Source organism: Rissa tridactyla, chromosome 2, assembly GCF_028500815.1.
Source record: "Rissa tridactyla isolate bRisTri1 chromosome 2, bRisTri1.patW.cur.20221130, whole genome shotgun sequence".
NCBI classification, from domain to species: domain Eukaryota; kingdom Metazoa; phylum Chordata; class Aves; order Charadriiformes; family Laridae; genus Rissa; species Rissa tridactyla.
The window spans coordinates 8340873-8347056 of NC_071467.1; positions in this window are offsets into that span (position 1 = coordinate 8340873).

The following is a 6184-nucleotide window of genomic DNA, read 5'->3' on the forward strand; positions in this document are numbered from 1 at the left end:
TGATCCTTTGAGTCTGTTATGAGGAAAATCATAATGTCATTCAGATGAAATGCTGCCTCTCATGACGGCATTGACAATTTAATTGCAATTTAGTATTTACCTAAATATTAAAGTGTCTAAAAAAAAAAAGCCCAAATGCCAAAACTAACAAACAAGCACTTCTACAGCCAGAAGAGTAAACAAAGGGCAAATCCTGCTGCAGTAATTGCGATCTGCCAGCATTTTATGTTTATATTCCTAGAAGTAAATATGTCCTTTTTTCCCTAAAAGCCATTGTCCACAGGGCATAGTACTGGGACTTCGGGGACCTGAGTTTTTCTGCTGCCAGAGCTACTTTTCTGATATATGACCTTGAGACAGACATTTTGCTTCTCTTACTGCTTCCCCTCCTGCTTTCAGTCTCGTCCAGGCAGGGATGGTTTTACTGTGCCTTATACGATGGGACCTGTAGGTGCTACTGCAGTGTAACTAGTGGCAGCACAGGTGCAATTGCGAGTGGAATATGGCTTTTATTATCCAGTTACAAGGTCACTGTTGGGTGAAAGGATTGCTGCAGAAAACATTACCGAGCCACCAGCCTATGGCTGCCTCTCAGTTAAATAATAACATTATTTCAAATGCAGGGAAAATATCTGAGGCTCTCCCAACCTCGCCAAGTTTGCGGCGCCGTGGAACATCAGCGGTAAAACAGCCCGACGCAGGTGAGTATGAACACGGAGATGCTTAAACTACCAGGGCCTTCCCCACGCTGCCTCTCTTGTTTGCAATTTACCCATTCCTTTTTCTCAAGGTCAATTAAGCTTTGTGACACTTTGGACGATAAGGAAATATGGTACCCAGCTCCACAGAGGGGAAAGATGAAGGAGGCAGAAATGAAATGGCTGCCATGGAGTGGGAAAGCCGGAATCAGGACCAGGGCAATCTCCGTTCCGTACCTTGTGATAAAACTAAAATGCTGCTGCTTTAACAGCAGTGTTGGTCGCACAGTATGGGGTCTGCACAGGCTTTGAAAACCAGGGAAGAGAGCATCAAATGTTCCAGCCCACTTAATTTGAAAGCTGCCTATAATAAACCCTTGGGAACATGTAAAACAGACAGGTCAAATTACATAGTTACACAAATACCACTGGATTTCTGGCATTTAGGAATAAAAGGCTTTGATCTCTTCAATTTAAAAGTGCCTAAAACATGCATACACTGTGTTAAAATCTAACATTAAATGCTTTGGGTTTTGTATTTTCCAAAAGCTTAGCTAGAGACAATTTGTACACAGCATGACAAAACTTTGCCTTAATAACGTAAATATCTATGTACAAGTAATCTGGCACAGTGTGCCATTGCAAAATATTTTATATTCAGCAAAATGACAGTTCTTATCTGGTTCTTATACACAGAAACCCTTAAAAAAAAAATCTATAGCCCTTTAAAAGCCTCTCTCTATTCCTCACTTTCCCATCTGTCTTATTTATAGCTCTCTCCTTTGTAAAGCCCTCCAAGATCTAAGAATGAGAAGTACTCATAAAAACTCTGTGTGAGCCGGGATCTGAAATCGGCAGCACTTATGGATGTTATGCATATGAAGGACAGACTTCAATGCAACGCTCCGGTATTCAACCCTTCATCGCAGTGACCTCGTCAACAATTTCGCTTGAAGCCAGCGCTCACTCAAAGTCTGTATAAACGCATCAAAACGCCTCTTAACCCTCCTCCCACTTATTTTCGGCAGGCGTTTCGCTGTGTCTGTGAGCAGGGATCCTCTCTCCCTGTTTTCCCTCATTGCACAATTGGCTTTCCATGGGCCTCTTTGGCAGCTCCAGCCCTTTTGGAAAGCAGAGTATTCCTCCCCTCCTCTTTCAGCCCAGCATTGAGGAGGAGGAGGTCTGCGGCAGGGACACCGTGCTGCAGAATGTCAATGCCAGAAGTGGCCTTTCTCATGGAAATCAGGCGCAGGAGTCCGACATTGTCCCTGCAAGAAGGAGAGATGTGGCTTTTCTTTTTTTTCCTCTCCCTTTCTGGGATATTATATTTGAACCGATGAGTTCTGGCTCCCTCATGCCCCGCAAGTGCCAGATCCTTCCTCAGGATTGATTTCTACATCTCCTCCCTCACCTACATTGTTGCGCCATCGCCACTTCGTCATGTCCAATTAGTCATTACGGGCTTATCTTGCCATTTTTAAGATTTCATGAATAAAAATGCCAAATAAGTGGATTTGACATGAATTCACTCAAGCCAAGGACTGCATTTATCTACCCCAATATATGGGGGACAAGCACCGATTACACCATTTCCCCCCACAGGAGAAAATGAAGTATTGTCCCCATTGAACGGGAGGACAACAGGAGATGTGCAGGACGGAAACCACTTCCCTGGGGACACGCCAGTGTCATATTGACGTATCCTTGGTGGCATATTTAATTTATGCCCTTCCCAAGAGTTTGCCGTTCGAAGTCTTCCTCCTGATTTGACTCCACAGGGATGTTGTGGGGGGATCAGTAACACGGGCACTGCAATCTTCCGACGTTATAAATATGAAGGCCCAAGTCCTGGTGTCTTAATATGTCTCATGGTGGTTGACAGTCACATCAGACAATTGTCTGCTACATTAGAATAAGGTCACTCCTGGTTGCCACTGACTGGCCAAACTCATCCCCTTCGCAGCCCTGCGAGCAGGCCACAGTCAGGCTCATGGTTTGGAGACTGGAAGGAAAAAAAGAGACCCATCAAAAAGTGAGCTCCAGCAGAGCTGGGACCCACCAGAACTGCTGTGCAGAGCCAGCAGACCCATGCACGGGCTCCCCAGGATGGGCTGGCATCACCCTCAGCGGGCAGGTCAGCATCTAACCCTGCGCAAACCACACTGCTCCAGTGCGAGGGCCCCCTTCCACCCCAACGCTCCTGCGCTGAACAGCACCAAAATGTGAGTGTTTTGGTGGCAGTCGGTAGTCGTGGAATCACAGAATGGTTTGGGTTGGAAGGGACCTTAAAGATCATCTTGTTCCAAACCCCCTGCCATGGGCAGGGACACCTCCCACTAGACCAGGCTGCTCAAAGCTCTATCCAGCCTGGAGCCTACAACACTCAATCTAGTTGAGCTGATAAGAAATAAGCCACGTCACAAATTCAGCGATAGTTAAAAATCTCTCTTTCACATAATTTCCTTTTTAGATCTCTGCCTTCAAATGAGCGAGACCATGAATTCACACGGTGAATCCTGGTCTTGCCATGAAAGGATTTAAACCGGTTTGTTATTACTCACGGAGAAAGGTATCACGCGTTTCAAAGGCGGGGAAACCATGTCTGTGCCCTTTTATCCACCTTCCGGAAGGGTTTGCTGAGTACATTTCCGTGTGTATTTCTGAGGAATGTTGGATTGTATTTCTGAATGAATATTTCTGGTTAAAAACCGTTCGAAACTGTCACTTCGGAGCTGTGACAGATATGTAGCGCATACAGAGCACGCAGCGTGTTCTGCGTGTCGGGCAGATGAAAGACGCGTTGTAATTGCTAATTGATAGCATGTTTAAATATCGTGCCCGTGTACTTATCTCGACGTAGAGCCTGCAATACGGCACGTGCTGTTAGTGCCCGTGCCTTTCAGGACACAAGGGACAAACCCAAGGTACAAGGCCCGGGCACAGAAGGCTGCATGCCGTGCGCGCGTAACCTTTTCACAGCTGACGGCGCTTGAAGCAAAGGATTTACATGTAAAAAATTTATGCACACATTGTGTAGTGAGGCATGGAGACGTGCACCCTGCCATATGTTATACATATTACGTGTATGATATCGGTGCCAAATATTTTGGGGAAAGTAAAGGCAGTTGCCCACATGCTCCCCAAACAATGGGAACGTGCTGTAAGTTGTGGGACTGGGGAAGCAGCTGGATCCTCGGGGAATACTGAGGCACCATGGGATGAGGAACAACACTAGAGATGGAAAGGAGGAAGCAAACAGCGACACACCAGCTCGGCTTATGCGTGTGTGTGCAGAGAAAAGGCAGCATTTAAATTCATGTGTTAAATTCTCCTGTCTCCCTCTGGGGAGGAGGGAAGGACTCACCGCGCTGGGCAGTGTGGAGGAGCATGTCCTCCTGCTTTCACCCATGTCTTTCCACCAGCCTTTAGTCTAACACGCTGCTCTGCCCCAGGCTCCACAGTGGCCACGTGCAGCAGTCACAGTGTCGTAGAATTGTTTAGGATGGAAAAGACCTTTAAGATCATCAACTCCAATCATTAACCCAGCACTGCCAAGTCCACCACTAAACCATGTCCCTCAGCACCACATCTACATGTCTTTTAAATATCTCCAGGGATGCGACTCAGCCACCACCCTGGGCAGCCTGTTCCAACGCTTGACAACCCTCACAGTGCAGAAATTTTTACTAATATCCACCCTAAACCTCCTCTGGCGCAATTTGAGGCTGTTTCCTCTTGTCCTATCACCTGATACTTGGGAGAAGAGACTGACCCCCACCTCGCTACACCCTCCTTTCAGGTAGTTGTAGAGAGTGAGAAAGTCTCCCCTCAGCCTCCTTTTCTCCAGGCTGAACAAACCCAGCTCCCTCAGCCGATCCTCATAGGACTCGTTCTCCAGACCCCTCACCAGCTTCGTTGCCCTTTTCTGGACACGCTCCAACACCTCCATGTCCCTCCTGTAGTGAGGGGCCCAAAACTGGACACAGCACTCAAGGGGGGGCCTCACCAGTGCCGAGCACTCCTCCTGCTCCTGCCCCACACCCCCCTACCTCTGCTCCCACTGCAGCAGCTCCCTCACAAGAACTTCATTTTCCCCTCTGACGTGCTCTCCCGCATCCTCCACCACCTCCCTCCCTCCAACAGCCCCAACAGACATTTCAGGGGCTCGCGGGGTGAAAGCGCTGGACTGCAGGCTGCTGGCGGCCACCACACAGGACACGGGACAACGTGAGTTACATGCACAGGTCACCGTGCATACATACACTGCACAACGTGGCCCAGAAAGACCATACGCTCCGTGCATCAGGCATCATATACACCATACACACCGTGCGCCATACACACCGCGCACTATACACGCTCTGCACACCACATAGCCATGCACCCCGCGCACCATATAGACCATGCACCCCACGTAGCTACGCACCCCGTGCACCATGCTCCCCACGCACATCACACACACTGTGCGCCCATATCAACCACGCACCACACACACCGCGCACCCTATGCACCCCACACACCGGTGCCCCACATGCACCATACATGCATGCACACCAGACACACTGTATGCACACCCCATACACACCCCCCCATACACACATGCACACCACACCCCCACTGCCCACATGCACACACCATACACACACACATACACACCATACACACGTGCACACACACACTATACACACACATACATACCTACACACCACATACACACATATAAACATACACACACACCCCCATTACACACACATATACACATACATCCCCATTACACCCACCCCCCATACATACGCAGGAACACACACAGTATTACACAATTACACACACACCCCCCATATACACATAAACACCCCCCCCCACATACCCCCTACACACACAGACATACACCCATACATCCCCCCCACATACACACACCCATACACACATATACATACACACACCCCCCATACACACATATACATACACGCACTCAACCATAGAATCATAGAATTGTTAGGGTTGGAAGGGACCTTAAAGATCATCTGGTTCCAACTACCATACACACATATACATACACACACCCACCATACACATATATACATTCACACACCCATACACACATACACATTCACACACACACCCACCATACACACATATACATTCACACACACATACATTCACAAACACCCCCCCATACACACACACACATATACGCACCCACCATACACACATATACATTCACACACACATACATTCACAAACACCCCCCCATACACACACACACATATACGCACCCACCATACACACATATACATTCACACATACCCCTCATACACACATGCACATTCAGATATACATTCACACGCCCACCCACACATCATACACAAATATGCATTCACACACGCACCATACACGCATATACATTCACACACCACACACGCACATACATTCACACGCACACACGTACACACACCCCTCCCCTCCCCTCCCCTCCCCGCTCCGGA